The sequence below is a fragment of the Hibiscus syriacus genome, unplaced genomic scaffold (genome assembly GCF_006381635.1).
Source record: "Hibiscus syriacus cultivar Baekdansim isolate YM2019G1 unplaced genomic scaffold, ASM638163v2 tig00116970_pilon, whole genome shotgun sequence".
In the NCBI taxonomy this organism is placed as follows: Eukaryota; Viridiplantae; Streptophyta; class Magnoliopsida; order Malvales; family Malvaceae; genus Hibiscus; species Hibiscus syriacus.
Genome location: NW_024063494.1, coordinates 2,029,331 through 2,053,114, shown reverse-complemented (window position 1 = coordinate 2,053,114; position 23,784 = coordinate 2,029,331). Strand labels below are relative to the sequence as shown.

The following is a 23,784-nucleotide window of genomic DNA, read 5'->3' as shown; positions in this document are numbered from 1 at the left end:
TACGTGGATATTTTGAATTTGTCGTGTTAAAAATAATTTATCTTTCAAAAGTTTTATTCTGTTTTTAACATAAGTTATCCATGTGGAAAGTACCCTCATTTTAGAATTTGACGATATATTTAAATATACTTCACGTTAGATTTAAACTACCTTCATTTATTTTATAGATAAACTGAAGGGAATATGATTAATACTTTAAACACTTAATTATAATTAGGGATGGGCACGAGACTCCATCCGATCACGTCGGGTTTTTTAGATGTTATGTTCGGTCGGGTTAGGGTGAAAAATATCCAATCTCACCCGACCCGAAAAGATATAATTTTACCTTATATATTTAGGGTTTATTATTATTTTCAATTAATCCTTATTTTTATTGAATAAAAATAAATTTTTAATAATATATTATTTATGGTCGAATTGAGTCAGATGCGGATTTTATCTCAAAAAGTCAATTCGGTGATCGGGTGGAGGATGTATAATTTCCAAGTCGGATTGGTTGACCGGAAACTCGACCCATGTTCATCACTAAATATAATGTCTTAGAATTTATGGATGAATTTAAAATCGAAATGATAATTTGAAACGCTTAATACACTTGTATTAGTTAAGAATTAGTATGGGTGGGTTAATGGTTTTTGGGGTCTTTAACTTTGGGGGGGAGATCAATTCAACCTTGAATTTTTTTTATTAAATTAAATCTTTAAATTAATAAAAGATATATTTTAATTGACGAAAATTAATCGATTGTATCGATCCACAATGCTACTATAGTATGTTTATAGTGTTAATATGACAGTCCATGTGAAAATGAATTTTTTTTAAAAATTTAATAATTTTTTAAAATATTTTAAATAAATTTTATTTTTCTTAAAGATTATATAAATTTTATCAATGAAGTTTGGTTTAAGTGATACAACTTGATATATCATTTAAGCATGTCTCAAATTCGAGGTCTTGTGTATGTAGAAAATCCTCGTTGGGAGATTCACCCATCAAATCTAGTAGTGCAACACGTCCCATTAATCAGAATAAACCTTAAGAAACCGGGAGAAAAAAAATTATATAATTTTTAAACTTTATGAAAAACCCAATTAAACTCTTAAATTCATTTATTACCATCACTCACATATGAAATGACATATTAATACTGAAATCTTAACAATAATTCATGTCACTCAAATGACCATATAAAAAAAATTGAAAGTAGGACTATGATATATTCATTCGTCAAAAGCATTGTCAACATCATCTTGCCAAATACATACTGAATAAATACAATATGACTATCATATGTAAAATATAACGATAATCGACGACAACAAGTATTGGTACAAGGGGTTGAGATTATGGAATTTGAGCTTGTAATGCAAGTTAGAATCTTACCACCGTCACTCTTGGTGGACAATCTGTAAGTTCCCATGTAAATCTCAATTGGATCTTAAGTATACCATGACCATGAACAGGGGCCCTTGACCTAAATTTTCTTGTATAAAAAAAAGGTGATAAGCAAAAGCATAAACAATTTAGACAACGACGTATAGAAACAGAGCACTCCAACGCCGTCGAGCACCAAACATAGATGAGAAAACCTGAAGAATAACCAAAATGAATGAATGAAAAATCGTTATCCCTTTAACTAAAATCTCATCCGACATAGATATTCGAACACCAAAGGAACATCATATACAAAGAAACTAGACATCGAGAAAGCAACCAGTCAATAAATCATGTAGAATCACAAACCTAGAAGAAGACCAATAAAAAATCTACACTGAAAAATAAATATATTTTGAAAGTAAAAAAAGAGATTAATTTTCTAAATTCAAAATTTAATTATGTATTAAAAAAATTAGAGGTCATCAAATCATAATGGACGAGTACAACTATACTTTTGGGGGTCATCAAATCATAATGGGTGAGTACAAACTATACTTTTGGGGAGTTAATTTGGGCACAACTTGTTTTCATCATGGACCCCCAAAAGCAACCTAGGAATGCCACTTGAAGGTTACATTATTTATTTTTCCCCCAATAAAGAGTAAAATCCAAATTGCAAAGGAAAAATAAATTAAATATTATAATTATATATATTTTCAAAACATCTGGATGGAATGTTCATTGCATAATACTAGGATTTGGTTCACATATCTTTTCTAAAGATTACACATTATAATAAAATAATATTAATAATCACTCTAAGATTTGTCTAAGAATTGTTAAAATTATTGCTCAAATTGAATCCTACTTCAATCATAACTTATGTCAACTTGTATTTTTGTGTTTAAAACAAGAATACAAAATATGGTGACGACGACGACATAGGGTTTAATCCAATTATTTTAAGTATATTTAATACCAAATTATTCGAGTGTCTAATTATTGGATACATTAATTAAAGTATAGGATAAAGTACACAAATGATCCTCGATTATAGGATATTGCTTTGTTGACTCACCAGACTATTAAAAGTTACAAAATGATCACCCGACTATTCATTATGTTTCAAACTAGTCCTTTTTCGTTAAAAAATCAACGACAATCTGATTTGGACGTTCACGTCCAACTCATACGACCGTTAATTTTTTTAATTAAAAACTATGAGATTAGAATATAATGAATAGTCGAGTGACCATTTTGTAACTTTTAATAGTCGATTGACTCAATAAAATAACTCCATATAGTCTAGGGATCATTTTGTATTGTAGACACTCATTTTCTTAAAAGATAGAACTGGCAAGAGTTCATCTCCTAAGATGACTCTTCCACCACTATATCTTTTAAAGCAACAACCACACCAACAAACGTGCAACAACCGAGCAAGAAGTCTAGTTGCATTAGGATTCTATTATTAATGGATTCTAAAATAATTAGTTTTTTCACTATAAATACATGTAATCCTCCCCATTTGTAACACACGATTTACATACAAGATACAGAGGAAAGCACAAAAAAATACAAAGGCAAAGCTATTGTAAACGATTCGAAAAGGAAATAAAAGGTAACATCTTTTTTTACATTGATTCGTTCATTTCTCGCATGTGCATGTTATTTTTCTTGAGATTTGGGTTGAATAACCCAAAGCGTGGGTTGCGCCGATGACTAAAAATGGGTGGGGTTTCGAAGTTTCGAACCTAGATCTACTCCCGAGGCTTGTTCATTTTTTAAAGTATTTAATATTCCCCCTAAGTCAATCTTAATCTTTAATTTACCTTGAAATTTATCCTTTAATTTTAGTTTTATATTAATTTCGTCCCATATATATATTTTTAATTATATTTTTTTATTTATTTACTATATTCCTTTTTTTATTTATATTATTATTTTTATATTATATCTTATATCATTATATATATAATAGATGCATTAATTTTTCTTCATTTACTATGTATATATATTTTTTCTTAATATTATATTTTATATGTTTTTATATATATATTTTCTTAATATTCTATTTTTGTTTTTATTTATTTATATATATTATATTTTTACTTTATTTTATTTTTTTTCTTAATATTATGTATATCTTTATTTTTTATTTGTTTTACTTAGTATTATATATTTATTATTTTTATTTGTTTTAGTAAATACTACTTTATATGTACACATTATTTTTATTCATTTTTAATTTCTTTTACCTTTTTTATTTTTTTACTCCATTAATATTTTACCTTTATCTGTGTCTTTGTTTTTTAACATTTTATTCATTTTGTTTATTTTTATTTTTTTAATTATTTTTTACGTGTTTTGTTATTTTCCATTTTTTCTTGTTTTATTTATTATTCTCACGTTTGCACACTTGTTATCCTAATTCGATTTTATACTCCGCTACGAGTCAAACGTTTTTATCTTTTAAGGGTATTCAAATCAATCAATTGTAAGTAATTTGAATCGGGTCTGTTAAATTTTAATTTAAATTTTGAATTTTCGCAACTAAGACAACCGACAAATTAATTTGTACCAAAAAGGCGGTTCAAGGGTGCTAATCCTTCCTTGACCGTAACCGACTCCCGAACCCGACACATTTCTAGTAAAAACGCAGATCAAGTAAGATGGTGTCCGACCCACCTAAATTCATTTTAAAATGGTCGGTGGCGACTCCAATCCACATTTTTCAAGTCGAAGCCCAATTTCGGGGCCCAACCGAAAGACGATTACGATAACTTGGCGACTCCACTGGGGACAGGTAAGTGAGTCAGGCCGAAATTAATTTTCGGTTGTCTTTTTTTTAGCGAAAATTACAAGTTTAAATTTTAATTTATTTATTCGATTCCAATTATTTATCTTTGATTATTTTTTTAAGTAAATAATTGTCCTGACATTTTTTCAATTATTTCAGATTTTTGAAAAAGTTTCTATCTCTAGCTCTATACCCGAGCTCCGAACCCTTTTAAGTGGGGGTGAAAGCGACGCCTTCGTGTGAATTTATTCACCGTGCGGGCCTAGCAAGTAGCCTTCGGGATTCATATACCTTATGTCTTCGTGTGAATTTATTCACCGTGCGAGAATAAGGGAATGATTCATCTCGAGTTTAACTTAGTCCACATAAGCTTTGTAATGGGCTTAAGACTAAGGTCTGGTAAGCCCAAGGGGGCAACGCAAGGAGAACTCGGGGCCTGTTTTTAGAACCTAAACCGGGAGGCTATAGAGAATTAGTGCCCACCCCAAAACCTCATTCCAAACCCTAGGTTGCTTTGTTTCATGCTTTACTTTCTGTTCAAAGCATGCGAACTAGATAAATATGCTTAGGATTTGTGGAATTAGCATGCGGATAGAGATCATGTCCGGTAGGAATTAAAGCATGTAGGGTAGATATCATGTGGGGTAGTACATTTTTTTTCATTATTATTATCTTTACCTTACTAACTCTTTTCAATTTTTCTCTCTTTTATTTTATTTTCATCATCTGCATCATTCAAAAGAGGTGTTGATCCACACACAAAAATGTGTTTGTTAACCATAAATAATTTGCATTAATGGACAAAGGGGTTGTAATACAAGAGATGAAAAATGCAGGGGTCCGACTATGGTCAGAAAAGACTCAGAAAGAAAATGAGGACAATTTGCAAGATAACTATGTGTCACATTCGATCAAGAAGACATGATGCCCACAATCAAGTACATCAAAAGTTAACTTTTCAAAAATGGGTTGACAAAGGTGGCAGGCAAGATGAGAAAAAAGGTTACTGACCTCGAGAGTCCATTCAAAGACAACAAGAATAAGATGGCAAGTCACAGTCGACAAATTCAAGAAACAAGCAAATGAACTTCGGATAATCCCTTTGATGGAGGATTTCAATGGAATTTCCGATTCAGCAAAGGATGAAAGCCAGAGATGCAGTCATTCGACACTTTTTGGGAACTAGTACAAAAAATAACTCAACATTTTCACGGTTCATCCAGAGAGGCCAGAGTAGTTTAACAGGTTATTCAACCGGTGAAAGACGAAGCAAATGACTAGTCAACCTGTTCCGGGTCTAGAGGATTTAGTCCGGTTGTACCTTTAAATATGTTTATTGTCTCTTAAAAGATAAACACTTTGTCCCAATAAAGGTTATTGACAATAACATACTGTTTTTGGATTAATGCCTTGAACATTTCATGCATTTTTGCATTTTGCATATATATTTCATTTTTAAGCATTTTCATAAACATGAAATTTCTTCATGGAAAATTCGATGAAGTGGTTTTAACCACATGACATCACATGGAAGCAAAATTGTAACATCAAAAGAAAAACTGAAATCATAACGAATGAGCTCGATTAGCTGGTTGTACGACTAAGCCTGTCAAGATGATCTGAGAAATAGTCCACATATCCTAAGGGCTACAATGTTGAAGTTGTTTGCAGTTGCCACATAGGATGCTCCAAATATTTCTTTGAGAACTATAAGGCGCTGAAGCGCGAGATCCAAAACTTGATGGGTTCAGAGGCATGGATAGCCGAAGAAGGGGTATTGCATATATCATTTGCACTTAGAGGATTGTTTTGTTTGAACACGTCTTGATCTTTCATGTTCGCTTAATCTTTTAAACGATTGAATTTATGTTACTTCTAAGGTGGAGCAATTAAACAAATCTTAATCTTTAGTTTTTCGAATATTAAATGAATTAATGATTCTTTAATTCTTCAAGAATTGGATTTTTGACACATGACAAGGTTAGACCTTTCTTATCCTGTCTCAAACCCTAAAATAAAACCTTGATTCTTTACCCAAAATAACTCATGGTCATTACCAAAAAGACCAATTTTGACATTACCTCCCTTTGAAAGTTTTTAGCAATGCCTTTATCTTTTTGATATACCCATACCTTTCTTTGAGTTAATAAAGTCACATCATTGTCTTTTTAGACTCAAAATTGACATTTTTATATCATTAAAACCCAAGGCATTAAGTTGTTCATTTGAACATGAGCATTCTTCTAAGACACAACTTGGGCATCTCGCAGGGAGCCTGAACATTGAGACATGTTGGGGGCAAGAAACATAAAGAAGAATTCACTCGAAATAATTCTACCATGCATTAATTACACTGTTCTCATGTGAATAAAATTAATCCTGAAAATCTATCCCCCTGAGGATACCTCTTCTGTGAGGACTTCCATGTATGAAATGATGAACGGCTTTCTTTCTTCATCCCTTCACAACAGGAGAAAATATATATCCCTTGTGTCTCCTTTTGAGCCTATAGTATTTTTCTTCTGATTCAACCCTAACCAAGGATTACCCTCCACACTGGGGGCAAGGTGGAGAAAATCTGCTCGTATGAGTGAAGACATTGATTCAGATGAGATACCGAAAGGTGAACCAAATGCCAAGTGTAAAGATTCAATCGGAACAAAAAGAGAAAAAAGAGAAAAAAAGCAAAGAGAAAATAAAAAGAGAAAAAACAAAGGAAAATTGAAGAAAAAAGAAGACAATATGCATATGCAAAGATTCTCCCGATTCAAACGACGCATCGAGATTCAAACTATGAGATTGATCAAATCACTGAACCACTTCACTCGAAGATCATAAAGCATCAAATGAGATTGATCAAACACAATCATTTATGAATTACTGAATCACTCCACTCGAAGATCATAGAGCATCAAGAGAGACACACATACGAGCAGATTCAAATTGAGCAAGATATGATTGAAGACATCAGAATGAATTGATCCTTGGTTCAATCACCTTTAAACACTTGTCTGAGACTTTTATCTATTTCTTTCATAACCATGAACCATGACCTACGTTACGTGCCTTAAAAGTCCCTTCTAATCATACATGGATTTCTAAACAGAATAGATTATCTTCAGATTTCATCCCGCCCATCAGGACTAATCGTTATTTGCAAAAAACAATGTAATTAATGTATGATAGAGAAAAATAACAAAGGGGGGTTCAATACGTAAATTACGAATGATGTCTTGAAACCAAAGGATGATTCGAGTTGAAAACCTGAAAAGGCAGCTCGAATACGAAAATTGGGCAATTGAGGCGATCGCACAAATTCCTTGATAAGGCATCGCACAATCCGAGCATGACCATGAAAGTTGGGAGTCGGAGAACACTTCTAGTAGAGGAGCATACAAGGTACCCCATCAAACCTTTGAGCATCAAATAAACAAAAAATGCCAAACCTTTGACCAAACACAATAACCTGAGACTTTTTATCCTTTCCTTACTTAACCATTTCCAAAAAATAGCTTTGATCTTGGCACGTGTCAAATAGCTATAATTTATTGAAGGATTAACATTGTAATTAATTCTTTGATATCCAATGAACTCTAGTTTTATGATTCGTATCAATTATAAAACCGTGAAAGGGGTAATATTTTCAAAACTTCTGATTAAACATTTTTCGAAACTCTTTTAATTGATATTTTCAGAACTTTGAAAATAAAAGAGAAACATTTTTTCAATCAAGATAATCTCTCTAGAGTGGATCTTGGTAAATGACATGTGGCTCTCAGACAGTAATCTCATTCTTAGAATTAATGTTGAAGCAAGAAATGAGGAACAATAGGGACACTTTTAATGTTGGGGCTTTGGAGATTCAACATTGAATATTGGGCATCTCCGGGGATTCAAAATCCTGATGCGAACGATCAGATCTTCCGAAGGCTTTTCCTCCACATGTAGGAACCAACAGGAAAAAAATGAGACTATGTCCAAGGAATAAAACAAGAACTCATTCATTATGCATACATTTTAGAGCATCATATTTATCATTTTTTCACATGCATAAGTTCTGTAGCTTTAGAGTCAAGTTTCAACTTCAAGGCGAAAGATACTTGATTCAAAAGAGTTTGTAAAAATTGATGGTGGTTTCTTAACTCAGCAGCAAGAAGTCACACTTCAACCAACTCGACAGATTGAAAGATCGACATTCATCTTCAGATTCAATATTTCCAATATAAATTTTGTATCGCTTGAGACAGTCTCATTTAATGCAGATGATTATCTCACTTGAGATTAATTTTCTTAAAATATAATTTGTCTCACTTGAGACTGTTTCACTCGAAAGAAGGCATTTCATTTCACTCAAGACTGTTTTTAAAAAGAAGATTTTATCTCGCTTGAGATAGTTTCCCTTGAAACAAAATTTTGTCTCCCTTGAGACAGTTTCTCTTGAAACATAAACATTGAAAACATTTCCCTTGAAATAAATTTCGTCTCTCTTGAGACAGTTTCTCTTGAAACAAATTTCGTCTCTCTTAAGACAGTTTCCCTTGAAACAAAATCTTTGAATTTATTTCCCCTAAAACAAATTTTGTCTCCCTTGAGACAGTTTCTCTTGAAACACAAAATCTTCAAATTTATTTCCCTTAAAACAAAATTTTGTTTCCATTGAGACTGTTTTCATGAAACAACAGATATCTTTGAGATCGTTTCCCATAAAACGAATTCTATCTTTTCGAGACAACTTCTCTTGAAGCATTATCTGAACCGTTACACTCACCTCAGACACATACTTGAGATGGTCGAGAAGCATTTCTCAAATCAAAAATAGAATGTTCACATCAGATTTGAACATTTGAATAATTCAAGATCAGGGATCAGAACTTGAAGATTTAAGAATCAAAATTCCAGACAGGCAACCAGAGATCGAGATTTCTCTCCAGAGCCCCAAGATAAATGTTGCATATGCATTTTAGGCACACCTAAGAGCATTGCATCCATAGCATCATATATATGCATAACTTTTTCAGGTTTTAGCTAGAGTCAATTTCAACTTAGCGGCGAAGGATATTGAACTCAAAGCGACACAATTTGCTCGAGATTAGATTTCAACTTCACGACGGAGAATATCTAACTCGAAGCCAAACTTCACAATAAAGGGGTCATCCACGGTTTCAACTTCACGGCAAAGGGAATCGTGTCCATCTGCAACATACAATACTTGGATTTCTACTTCAAGACGAAGGATATTCAAGTCAAGGCTCAACTTCACAACGAAGGAGCCATCCGCAATTTTAACTCCACGACGGAGGATATCGTACCCGCACATCCACGATTTTAACTCCACGATGGAGGATATCGTGCCATTTGAGGCTCAACTTCACGACGAAGGGGATTCCCAGTTTCAGAGCCAATTTTAACTTCACAGCGAGGAATATTAGACTCAAGACAACACAAGCTCAACTTCACAACGAAGGGGCGACTGATTGTCAACAAACAACTTTTTAGTTTCATTCAAAGTCAATTTCAACTTCACAGCGAATGATATTGAACTCGAGACAACACAAGCTCAACTTCACAGCGAAGGGGCGGTTGGCTGTCAACAAACAATTTCCCAGTTCCAGAGCCAATTTCAACTTCACGACGAAGGATATTGGACTCGGAACAATACTACCCACTTGGATTTCAACTTCACGATGAAGGATATCCAATTACCAACTTCACGACGAAGGGGCCACCCGCGGTTTCAACTTCACGACGAAGAGGAATCGTACACACAAGTAACATCCATCTCTATATTGGATTTCAACTTCATGACGAAGGATATCCAACTCAAAGAAGGGTTATCTATCACCAAAGACCTTCGAGTTCGATTAAATTCAACTCAGAGGTAAATCAAATTTACAGCATATCTCAAGGCAAGAAGGGCTATCTGTCAACGAAAATTGTCGTGTTCGATTCCATTCAGCTCGATGACACCTCAATCACACTATTGTCTGGCTACAATCAAGGTTTTCAAGCCGAGAAGAAGATCTGAGTTAGCCGTGCCTTAGTAGCAAGAAGCCTTTTTTCCGTCAGCATAGTTTAAGTCGAAAAAAGCTATCTGTCAACGAAGACCTTTCGAGTTCGGTTTCATTCAGCTCGAGAGCATATCAACCACATTATAGAGTCAATGGATTACTTTCCAGTCGAATTTTTAGCCAAGGTCTTTAAACCGAGAAGAGACCAAAGTGGACTACAACGAGAAGCCACATTCTGATTCAAATCATTTCAAGATGGACTCGATTTCGCGACGGAAGCCATCCGCAACTCAATTCGACAGGCAGTTATTCTTCAACTCCACTGAACGAAAATTTGTGTCTTTTTATCTTTGTCCTATTTTTCGTTCCACGAAAAATGACAAAGAGGGGCAACTGTAGACACTCATTTTCTTAAAAGATAGAACTGGCAAGAGTTCATCTCCTAAGAGGACTCTTCCACCACCATATCTTTTAAAGCAACAACCACACCAACAAACGTGCAACAACCGAGCAAGAAGTCTAGTTGCATTAGGATTCTATTGTTAATAGGATTCTAAAAATAGTTAGTTTTTTTTACTATAAATACATGTAATCCTCCCCATTTGTAACACACATTTACATACAAGATACAGAGGAACGCACGAAAAAATACAAAGGCAAAGCTATTGTAAACGATTCGAAAAGGAATAAAAGGTAGCATCTTTTTTTACATTGATTCGTTCATTTCTCGCATGTACATGTTATTTTTCTTGAGATTTGGTTTGAATAACCCAAAGCGTGGGTTGCGCCGATGACAAAAAATGGGTGGGGTTTCGAAGTTTCGAACCTAGATCTACTCCCGAGGCTTGTTCATTTTTTAAAAGTATTTAATATTCTCCCTAAGTCAATCTTAATCTTTAATTTACCTTGAAATTTACCCTTTAATTTACTTTTATATTAATTTCGTCCCCTATATATATTTTTAATTATATATATTTTTATATTCCTTTTTTTTATATATATATTTTTATTATATATCTTATATCATTATATATATATATATGTATTAATTTTTCTTCATTTACTATATATATATATATTTTCTTAATATTATATTTTATACGTTTTTATATATATATTTTCTCAATATTCTATTTTTGTTTTTATTTATTTATATATATTATATTTTTACTTTATTTTATTTTTTTTCTTAATATCATGTATATCTTTATTTTTTATTTGTTTTACTTAGTATTATATATTTATTATTTTTATTTGTTTTAGTAAATACTACTTTATATGTACACATTATTTTTATTTCTTTTAATTTTTTTACCTTTTTATTTTTTTTACTCCATTAATATTTTCTCTTTATCTGTGTCTTTGTTTTTTAACATTTTATTCATTTTGTTTATTTTTATTTTTTTAATTATTTTTTACGTGTTTTTTTTTTCATTTTTTCTTGTTTTATTTATTATTCTCACGTTTGCACACTTGCTATCCTAATTCGATTTTATACTCCGCTACGAGTCAAACGTTTTTATCTTTTAAGGGCATTCAAATCAATCAATTGTAAGTAATTTGAATCGGGTCTGTTAAATTTTAATTTAAATTTCGAATTTTTGCAACTAAGACAACCGACAAATTAATTGGTACCGAAAGGGCGGTTCAAGGGTGCTAATCCTTCCTTGACCGTAACCGACTCCCGAACCCGACACATTTCTGGTAAAACGCAGATCATGTAAGATGGTGTCCGACCCACCTAAATTCGTTTTAAAATGGTCGGTGGCGACTCCAATCCACATTTTTCAAGTCGAAGCCCAATTCCGGGGCCCAACCGAAAGACGGTTACGACATGTAACTTTTAATAGTTGAGTGACTCAATAAAATAATATCCTATAGTCGGAAAATTATTTGTATACTTTACCCTAAAATGTAATTGAACTTTAGAATGTATATCAATTTTATTATTAAACTTTAAAATGCTTCAATTTTAACACTGAATTTTAATTTTAACTTTAATGTAAGTATTGAGTTGTTAATACTTTAATAATTAGATGATGTGATAATTTGATGTTGATGTGTGCCGATGCGGAAGTCAATAATTAACTTTTCTTAATTGTTGTTGGAAATCGTCATTATTTAATTTTTTTCTGATCATTTTAAATACTAATAAATTCATTGTATCATCTTCCTCATTTTGTTGGTTTAGATATTTTCAAAAACTCTCTAAATTAATGAAATTAAATATAAAATCCCATCATTTTGTTAGGTTTTAGGAACTTTCTCAAATTTGATGGATTTGAGATGTTTGTTCAAAATTTAAATTGCGAGAAATTTTCTTTCAGAAAGAATAATAATATATCTCGAAACTAGCCTCTTCAAACAATAGTCATAAGAAATCAAAGTATTAAAATGCTAAACATTTAGATGAATTTTTGTAGAATTTGACCAGGTTCCAAGGAAAACCAATCCAAATAGAGAGAAAAGAGTGAAATACAAGTCTTAATATTAATCTTATCACTAATGAATATCGATGAAGAACAACGATTTACCGACAATGGTAACTGAAAGAGTTAATAATTTAGGCTGATTTTTAGCAAAACCCATATTATTATCCAACAACTATAAATTGGGCCAAACCCCAATTTTGATTATTTTCAAACACCCAAAAAGCCCTAACCCTAAATATATGTTTTTTCTATACGTCGTAATAAAATCCTTCTCCACCGTCCTTCTCCAAAACCCTCGTGTTTTTTCTTTAAACTCGGACACGTAAGCGAGGGAGAAGGAAAGGGGGAAAACATCGATGGTGTCTTTGAAGCTCCAGAAGCGGCTCGCCGCTACCGTTCTCAAGTGCGGCCGTGGCAAGGTCTGGCTGGATCCTAATGAAATCAATGAGATCTCCATGTCCAACTCCAGTACGTTGCTTCCTCTCCAGTTTATTATCCGTTATTCAATTTATTTCTCAATATTCAATCCAAATCCGTTATTCGAATATTCTTTTATCGTGTGTATTCTCGATGTTACTGTTCGTCTATGATTGTTTAGTGCTTGTTTGGTTTCTTAGAAAGGGACTGATAGATTTGGTTTCTGTATTTTAATCTATTACTAGGAAAGCAGATTTAGTAACAAAGTTTAGGTGTAATGGTCAATTCTGGTTTTGTTACTCTACTTTGCTCAAATGTGGGATTAAGTCCTTTGATCCCTATGCTTTTATAATTTCACTCTAATATTACTAGGAAAGCAGATTTAGTGACAAAGTTCTTAGATCTCAACTCGCATGCTCTACTCCAAACTTAATTATTTATGCTCAAGTTTGAGTTGGATGAACAGTTTTGATACTGATTTACAATAAACAAATGTATATCTAAAAAAGCTCAATTAGGCTTCTGATCTACTCGAGTCAAGCATTGGGATTCTAGAATTTGTCTTGCATAGTTTGAGCTGGCTACAACAATGGTTGAGCTGAACTCGAATAGCATATGAGAATGAGTCTCATTTGTGCTTCTACCGATGAATCTTTAATTGAACCAGGCTACCATTTTGTATTGTTTTGGATTGCGTTCTACCTTGTTGTGAACAACTTCATGGATTTTTTTTTCCTGTTATGTTTAGATCAAGCTGTTATTTTTCCCCTCTTTCTTCCAATTGAAATGTATGTTGATAATTTTATCACTGGTTGCAGGGCAGAACGTTAGGACACTAGTGAAGGATGGTTTATCATCAGGAAGCCTACAAAGATTCACTCTCAATCCCGTGCACGTAGGATGAAGGAAGCCAAGAGGAAGGGCCGCCACTCTGGATATGGTATATGATTAATCTGAGTTCGATAACTTTTAGTCAGAGTGTTTGATACATGATTACTGTTCTATTGTTCCTCAAAGTTCAGTATGAGCAAGATATAATGATATCTATTAAAATACTTTCAGATAAAAGGAAGGGTACCCAAGAGGCAAGGTTGCCAACAAAGGTCCTTTGGATGAGGAGAATGCGTGTTCTGAGGAGTTTGCTTTGTATGTACAGGGAATCCAAGAAGATTGATATGCAATGTACCATGACATGTACATGAAGGTCAAGGGTAATGTGTTTAAGAACAAGCGTGTCTTGATGGAAAGTATTCGCAAAGCATGCTAAGAATAAGGCTAGCAGGGAGAGAAAGTTGGCCAGAAGAGAGGAACGCCTTGCACAGGTAACATAAACATGTGTTTTGATTCATTTGTCGATATTGTCATGTGAGAAAGAATCATGGTTTCTGAAGCTTTTGAAGTTCAATGTGGTATTCACTTGATTGATTGTTACTTTCCCTGGTTTCAACAAATGTCTGCAACCAATCTATGTTGAATAAAAAAGCTACCTTATAGAAAAACATTGTTTTCCAAATTTGGAAGCTTTCACTAGCTAAGCTATATTTTGACCTGGAATACTCGCTTTGCCACCCACACTTCATGAGTTTTATACCTCCCTTTTCTTATTCTGTAGTTGGTTCTTTGAGACTGAATCTTGGTTTTTTTCATCATACAGGGACCTATTGCGAAGGCAGCACCTGTACCTGCGCCTGCAAACCAACAGGCCGAGTAAGATGCATAATATTGTTGCTGCTTTGCTCTTATCTTTCTTTCAACAGCTCTAATTCAGATTTCCCTTTATTTTTGCAGGGGGTTAAGAAGGAGAAGGCAAACAAGTGAACGAAATGGTGAAGATCGGTAAACTTTGTATGTTATTCTGTTTTGTTTTCTCTGTAGTAGTTAGTATCCAAAACTTGTTTTTTGTATATGTTAAAAAAATTAGTTATAAATAACAGAATTTTGGGAAAACCCGATGTTTTATTAAATGGAGATGCTTCTTGAATTGTTTTATTGGTCTTTTTTTCCAATTATGACAATTTTGGTTGACCTTTCCCTTTTATCCCAACCTTTACGTTTATGGAAGGTACTCGAAAGAGAATGTTATTTGGATTCAAAGGTGAATGTCGGATACAGGAATGATATTCAAAGATTTGGATTATCATACTATAAGCTTACGTCTGGCATGCTTTGAATCCTGTCCATGATTAGGGTTAGGGACATTATCAACTTGAGCTCTAGTCGTAAGAAGTTTGAGCATAACCTGGGATTAGAAGCTCAGTTTCAAGCGCGAGCCTAACTCAACAATCCGAAGGTAGTTTTGAGTTCCTTTCGGGTCGAATCGGAGCACAAATTTGTTTTTACTTTATGACAGTGTCAAACTGAACTCATCACGCTCATCAATTGCTTCTGCAATGGTAATCCACGGACGAAGGTGCAAAGCAACTGCATGGTGGAGAACTTGGGAACATTGTCCATTCCTTTTCTGTAGGCCTAACCGTATTAATGACCAAGCAAATATTCTACAGACAAATCTTCTGCAAACATTGGATAAACATTGCGATTGTAGATGTAATGGATCGATCTATAATTTGTTGTAAAAATTTTGTATAAATAGTATGCAATTCAAATTTAAATTATAATTTAAACAGATTAAATTTGTGAAATATTTGTGATGGGTATTTTTTGTCACACTTTGTTAATGGGAGTAGTGAAACTTGGTCACTGGTCTTGTATTGTCGTTTCTCACATGTTATAATTTGGAATTTGATATGTGGTTAAGGTTTGAACATCAATTTCAATATCAAAAGGAAAACCCAACAAGTCATGTTCATGATGTTGGTCCAACAATATTGCTATCCAATCCACGATTCATATGAATAAATTAATAAAATTTGATTGGGTTGCATATATGCTTCTTAGCTCTTTTTGAGGTCCAAATCCACCCATCTTCATTTATTTAGTTTGTTTAGGGTAATGATTGCTTTCATGATCTTTAATTTTTAAAGCATTTTGGTACTTAATATTTTATTTTAAGATAAAAGGATTTTTTCATGGATAAAAGTCGTTAGTTACTAAAAAATCTACACTCTAAATAGGAGTCTTTTGTCCTAAAATGATATGCTTGGGCCAAAATATTTCAAAAATAATAGGAATTAAAATAATTATTTAATCAAACGTTGGAAGCCTTTTTTTGACATTATGTCTAAAATAAATAAATTTTAAAATATCATGTTATTATTTATTTTTTTGTTGAAAAACCAGACTATTAATTTATATTTAATCATGTTAAAATATTAAATCATATAATTTTAATTCAAATAGTTGGAACAATTGTGAATATGTTTTTGGTAATGTCATTTTCATATATTAGCTGTCTTAAATGGACCATTTTAAAAGAGTTGTTCAAACTTCCAACAAGCTTAAAGAATTCTTTGAGGAGTTAAGACAGGCTGTCTCTCATGTTAAGTAAAGTATCATTTTCAAACAAAGAATGTTTAATATATTTTTTTCAAATATTACAACTTTTGTTCTTATTTTATTTCTAATTGTATCTTAATTTAATGGTCCTAATCATTTTTTAAATTGACTTATTAGTTTGCACATTGTCCATTCACATTGCTTCTAATACATTTCATTTCATTTAATGTAATAAATAAATAATTTTTAGTTCAATTGAATAAATCCATTTGTCACAAATAAATTTTGATATATATATATATATATAAATAAATTACATAATGTAATTTTTTTAGTTTATATAAATTTGATAGTTAGATGACTAAAATAGACAGTTAAGATTACAGTATGAAATAATAAGATATTCACTAAAAAATAACGAGTTAATCTCAACAGTCTATTTTCACTAATCCATTATTTAAATCAATATAAATTAAAAAAAAATTACATTATGTAATTGAATCCTACCCATATGGGTTAATCTCAGGTGTTTGTTTCCTATTATAAATATCTGTAATTACTACTGTTATTCCTAATGTCTATTTTATCTCATTCAACGGTTTTAAATCTATGTAAACTATAAGTTTTTATTATGTAATTAAATCATATATATATATATATATATATTTGATTTACTATTATGAATGAATCGAGTTAAACTTGAAACTTGAAGTTGGATTATAATAAATAAATGCTTGTATTGTTTTTATGTAATTGATGTGCCCTAAAAGAGAAAAATCCAAGCTTGGATGGTGAAGTAAATTCCACATTGTTGATGCATATAAAAGGATGTAGCCAAAGCCAGGTTAGGCCCTATTTTGTTTGTTTCCATTAACTGGCGTTCAATTTTCATGGTTGAGAATATATCACTGATGAGCTGTAATTTCCATCTTATTATATACACAAACATATATTACAACCACATCTATGATTAATTTAATAGAATTTGATCGTTTCAGTTTATAAAATTCAAAATTATTTTATTCATGTTATTATATTTTTTAATACGGTCTCTAGAGATATCTAAATTTTGGCTGGACAGACAATCAATTATGATATATAGATAAAACTTTAGATATGTCTATATGATACGTACGTTAAGATGAAATTTAAAATTTGACTATAAGATCCACTTAATATGCGGACCTAACAGTAGTCATAATAACCCTATGACTTATATACGTACTAAAGATTACGATATATACCTTCATCAATATTGGAATGGGGAGGAATGTTTATTACCACGGCCAATCTTTCTTCCTCCTCATGATAGACACCCATCAACAATTATTCTCTCACTGACTGTGGTTATCATCCCAAATCAGAAGAAGTGAAATACTTATGACCGATAAATCCAATTTGTTGTTACCAATACATATAATTATTATTTAGATTAAAGTGAATACGGTTTAGAAATTTTTTAGATAACACTTAATCATACTTAATAAAGGATAATTCATTTATATGGTATTTTTTTTAATTTTGTATAATTTTAAAATAGTTAGGTTAACAATAAAAAATAAAAAATATTAATCGTTTTTGTCATTTATTTGAAGATATAAAAAGGTAAAATTAAAAGTTTTACCCTAAATATAGGCGAATATTTAACTCGTCGATAAATGTATACGTATAATTCACCAAAAAATATGAAATCCATATGTATATATGAAAATGTATATGTATACGTATAATATATTTCATACGTATTTTTTATGTTTTAGTTTTATCTGTCATATGACTAACGCCACACCAGGTTAGCAATTGCCGCTATGATTGGAACATGGGACCCACATTCTCTGCCCTAGCAGTCCACCACGTGCCATGCACTCTTTCACCCACCATTTCACCCAAATTCTGTCCTCCCCTTACGTGTCGTTCTTCCAACACACTCTCACAAAACAAAAACAAAACTCCCCCGTGTCGGAACAGAAGCAAAATGTGAGGTTAAGATAGCGAATTTTTAAAATCTTACTAAAAAATAAATTTATAAAATTTTAAGAAGTAAAAATAAGTTATTAATTAAAAATATAAAAAATATTTAAAATATATATTGAATTAAAATTTTAAAGGTGTGTCTCATTTATTCTCTTTGATCCATTTTTACTTCTTATTTTATCCCTAACCCTTTGAATTAAAATATATAAGTAACAATCAAGCGACCTCGGTAATAAAAGAATTATTGTTATTCTTTGATGTCTGGGTTCGAGCTCCAAGAATACTAGGAGTGTGAGTATTCAATGTCAAATGGTTGTGAGTTATTTGGAATAGATATTACGTTCTATTTACCCCAGATTAATCAATATATATAATAAGAATGAATTAAGCGATTTAAGTAGTTAAAGGGTGGTTGTTATATCTATAGGTCTCAAGTTTGAACATAACTAGGGATGGCAAACAGTACAGTTCGTAGATTCCGTACCGCATCCGTTCCAATTGGAGCGGGGATGGGTATAATTTTAGCGGGTAGTGGGCGGGTGTGGATTTATAAAGTGGTATCCGTCGTGGTGTGGGCGGGTAATGGGTTTGAGACATTACCCGCCCCATCCGCCCACTCAGCTAAATATCTATTAAATTTTGGACCATTATGAATTAGGTGTAATTTTAGAGACTAATTATAAATTTTAATATTGTAAATATAACATATAATTTAACAAAATATTAAGGATATTTAGTCTTTAATCTGGTCTTTAATTAGGGAAATATTCGGCTCTTTGATTAAACTCATAATCCCACTAACCACGTCACTTTCCATGTTCTTTAGCCCATGCTGTCCATCCAAACACAAATTAGCCGTACTATATGCATTAACATCAAAAGCAGCAGTTTCCATGTTCTTTAGCTCCTCAAAACTCATATTAGGCGCACTATGAGCATTAACATGAAAGCAACTCAACAATCCAGCTTTGTGACTACATGCTCCCTACAATCTGTCTCCATAACATTCGTAGAGCCACTCATCTGACAAATTGAAGCATGCGCTGCTACCCATCACGAATTGTCTGGAACCAACTCCAACATCCCATTAGTTTGCTGTCAGGTGGGTCTAGATGGGTATGTCGCTAGTGGGTAATGAGTGTGGGGATATATTTGAAAATGTAACCGTGTGAGCGGGTGTGGATTTGAAAATTTGTACCCATCATGGGTGGTGGGCGGGTGGTGGATTGAAAATATTAGGTGGGTATGGGGATGGGAGGGGGTATTCGCACCCTACCCGCCCGTTTCCATCCCTAAACATAACATTTATAAAAGTATTTGAATTTTCATTATTAAAAAATTGAGAGTCTTTCTAACATATATTTTCTTATCATCATCTCATTGTCAAAGCTAAAAATTCAAAAAGTCTTAAGATTTTAAATTTAATTTGATAATATTATATATATTAGTTATGGTTTTAACCACTTGCTTTATGGTTGTTATTTCTATTTGTTTTTGTAAAATATTCGTCTATTTTTAAATAAATTAAGAATACATGAAAATTGTGTGGAATTAAATTTTTATTAATATGATAATTAAAAGTTAATATTTAATATAAAAATTAAATATTTTAATATGTTATCATATATGATTTTTTTTGGCTTAAATGGACTTAATGTCCTCAAACTTTTTAAAAGTTAATTAAATTTTAAATTTTTGAATTCCTTGGATTATTGATTTAGACATGATTCTATCACAAGTAAATTATGTTTTTTAAACAAAAGTAAAAAAACGTGTCATAAAGATAAATTTAGAAAAATAATATCATCGATGAACGACAATTAATATTAAGATTAGTGATATCATCGATTAAACAAAAATCAAAAGGAATGAAGAAAACAATACAAAAATATTGAGAGAATTTTAAGTTAAGAAAAAAAAAGAGAACCCTATTTGATAGGTTATTTCTATTCATCAAATTAAAAAAACTAATTTCTGTTATTTTTCTTAATATTATTAGTTCACGTTAAGTATTATATAACAAAATGTAATTATATTAAGTAAATTAGCTCCTAATTAGTTAAAATTCATTAAAAGAAAAGGAATTCCTAGAATTTTGTCATATAATATAAATATAATTAAGGCTCATAATTAATATGCTTACAGGGAAGTCCTGTTCTTTTCTCCTCCTCCTTCCTTCCATTTTTTCCTTTCTTTTTATTTATATTAGGGTTTTGCTGTATCAATTTTTCCTTTGATTTTTTTTTTGCTACTTTGCCTGTCTGGTAATCTATTGCCGAAGACTTCGACATATGAAGATGCCAGTAAGTATGTTTCTTTGATTGATTTATGGGTTTTGCTTCTTTGGATTTAAAAAGGAAATTAAATATTTGCTTAAACTGAATTGTTTAAAAATCTATTTTTATGAACAGAACTGACTGCATTTCTGGGTTGTTTGTGTTATTGGATTTACTCATCATCAATGGTGATATTCAACTTACATATATATGCATATGTGGATTGCCTTCCTGTTATTTGATGTTTAGTCTCTTTGAATTTTAGGCTTTTAGTTTCATTGGATTCTAAAACTATAGACTTCCCCATCATCCCTGCATTTAGAGTAATGAGATCCTTTCTTTGACATTGACATTTAAGATGTTTAATTAGTTTTCCCAATTAATGGTTGCTTAATTTCCTGGTAATTCCTTAATTTTAGTCAAAGTTTAGATTTAGTCATTTTCATCCTTAATTAGCTTGATTTGTTTGGGAATTTGTTTTAATGGTAATGTGTCCAATGTTTATCTTTTTGGCATTACTTCATTACAAGGGCATAACTATGTTTGTTTTTGTGCTTCTAGTATTGTACTTTTTGTGATGTTTTTACACAATTTCGATACGTCATATCGATATTTCTCGAGGCTTTCTTGCATCCTTTCAATTTGAAATTTATTCTTCTTTTCATGTTTTGATTGGATATTTCTCTAGCTTCACTGTGTGTATTTTCATGGCGTCGTAGGTGGCGTTGCTGGTGCTGCTGGCATTGTGCAATGTGATCAAAGTCAATGGAGGAGGAAGCAATCTTAGGTGTGATAATAAGCTGGAATTGCAACCGAGACCCCATAGTGTCCATCTTGGAATTCGGTGCTGTCGGAGATGGCAAAACTTTGAATACTGTTGCCTTTCAAAATGCTATTTTCTATCTCAAGTCTTTCGCCGACAAGGGCGGCGCCCAACTTTACGTGCCTCCGGGACGATGGCTTACAGGAAGCTTCAATCTTACTAGCCATCTCACCCTATTCTTGGAAAAGGGTGCTGTCATTCTTGGATCTCTGGTATTTATTTTGCTCCTGTTTCTTTGTCCATTACTCGATTCACTTGATTTACGGGTGATTGTCTGATAGCAATAATACGTGTTGCTAGGCGCAATTTTTAGCTTCAATTTCTTTGAAGACTTGCTTTTCTTGCTTGTTAAGGATCCATCTCGTTGGGGTATTGTTGAACCCTTACCATCATATGGTCGAGGAATTGAACTTCCAGGAGGGCGATATCGAAGTTTGGTTGGGTATATGTTGCGTGATGTCGTAATAACCGGTAAGGTGCCCTTAACTTCATTTCCGCTCATGCTGTCTTGGTTGTCTAAAGATAAACTCATGCTTTCCTCTTGCATTAGGTGATAATGGAACCATAGACGGGCAGGGCTCGGTTTGGTGGGAATGGTTCACATCTCATTCTTTAAATTATACTCGCCCTCACCTTGTGGAATTTGTATCCTCCAAGGATGTACATATTTCAAACATTACTTTCCTGAATGCCCCTGCGTATAACATTCATCCAGTCTATTGCAGGTTCGTTTTTAATACATTTCTGCTTGTTGAGCTCGTTTTTTTTTTAACTTTTTTTTTATCTGTAAATGAATGGATGAGGTTAAAATTCAAATTCTATCTGTTTGGACTTTATGCAGCAATGTACATATACACAACATAACAGCCTATGCTCCACCAAGATCACCATATACCGTTGGCATAGTCCCAGGTTTGCGATGTTGAATATCTGATTTTGTTCATTTTGAGAACCTAGGCTGCATTTAAATATTTACCTATTGTCATCTTCTTTCATTATTCGCATCTGCCTTTACTTACAAGTTGCTATAGGATTTGTTTAGTTTCTTTTCCAAAAGATTACTGAATCATTTTCTTATCATTCTGCTTTCAGATTCTTCTGATAGTGTTTGCATTGAGGACTGCAACATTAGTACGGGTCATGATGCAATTGCCCTCAAGAGTGGCTGGGATGAATATGGCATTGCCTATGGTAGACCTACCACAAATGTCCACATCCGATCGGTCTACCTTCAGTCATCTGCTGGTGCGTCCATTGCCTTTGGTAGTGAAATGTCTGGAGGCATTGCCAATGTCCAAGTGGAACATGTCTACCTCTACAACTCGTTCAGTGGTATCGAGTTTAGAACAACCAGGGTAGAGGTGGTTACATCAAAGATCATCATATCAGATGCTGATTTGCTTAACGTCAACACAGCATTTGTTGCCATTGGTGATTACGGTACCCATCCGGATGAGAAATTCGATCCTGATGCATTCCCGTATCAAGAAGATCACGCTGCAGAACATCACAGGCCGAAAGATCAATTTTGCAGGAAATTTCACGGGTATCAAACATTCTCCATTCAACTCAATATGTATATTAAATGTATCTCTATCAATCAGTCCCACCAGTTCCACTCCTTGGACGTGCTCGAATGTTTCTGGCTATTCCGAGTCTGTCTTTCCAGAACCATGTGACGAGCTTAAGAATGTGAATACATCTTCTTCATGTTTCTCCATCTTGATGAATCCCAATGGTGGTGCAGCAACTGCAATCTTACGATAAGTATTCCTTCCAACTAGAAGAACAACACACGAATAAATAGGAAATCTCCATCTGTAAATTCTTTTCAATAAGACACGAGTCTAGAATACCTTGGTCTGTTTCGTGTCGGTGTTTTAGCATGTCCTGCAGATTGTTTGTACAGCCTGATTTCTTCATTCTTGTGTAAGGAAATTTTTGTCGTCGTCGTCGAGTACAAGAAAGGGGAGGGAGTTTGGCTCATTTTCAGTGTTGTTGTCTCTTGAATTCTTTTTCTTTTGTGTTTACTTCCAATGTTTATGGCTTTGATCCAGCTTCAATCACTTTGTATAATCAATTATTTTTCATGTGGATTGGAATTTGCTGAAATCAAAACAGTAGATCAAATGAGAGATTCAAAGGGGTCAAATTGTGAACATTTATGAAATTGGGTTCATTTCACTAAATTATTTTATTTAAATCTATTAATTTAAATTATGATAAACAGTTTGTAAATTCCTATTTTATGCATGATTATGAGACAAATGACACCAAT

The 23,784-nt window shown here is 32.6% G+C and overlaps 2 pseudogenes; both read left to right on the top strand.

The window, feature by feature from the left end:
• The first annotated feature begins 12,897 nt into the window (after positions 1–12,897).
• Positions 12,898–14,973, top strand: LOC120191467 (annotated as a pseudogene).
• Positions 14,974–20,581: 5,608 nt separating this feature from the next.
• Positions 20,582–23,489, top strand: LOC120191506 (annotated as a pseudogene).
• The last annotated feature ends 295 nt before the right edge of the window (positions 23,490–23,784 follow it).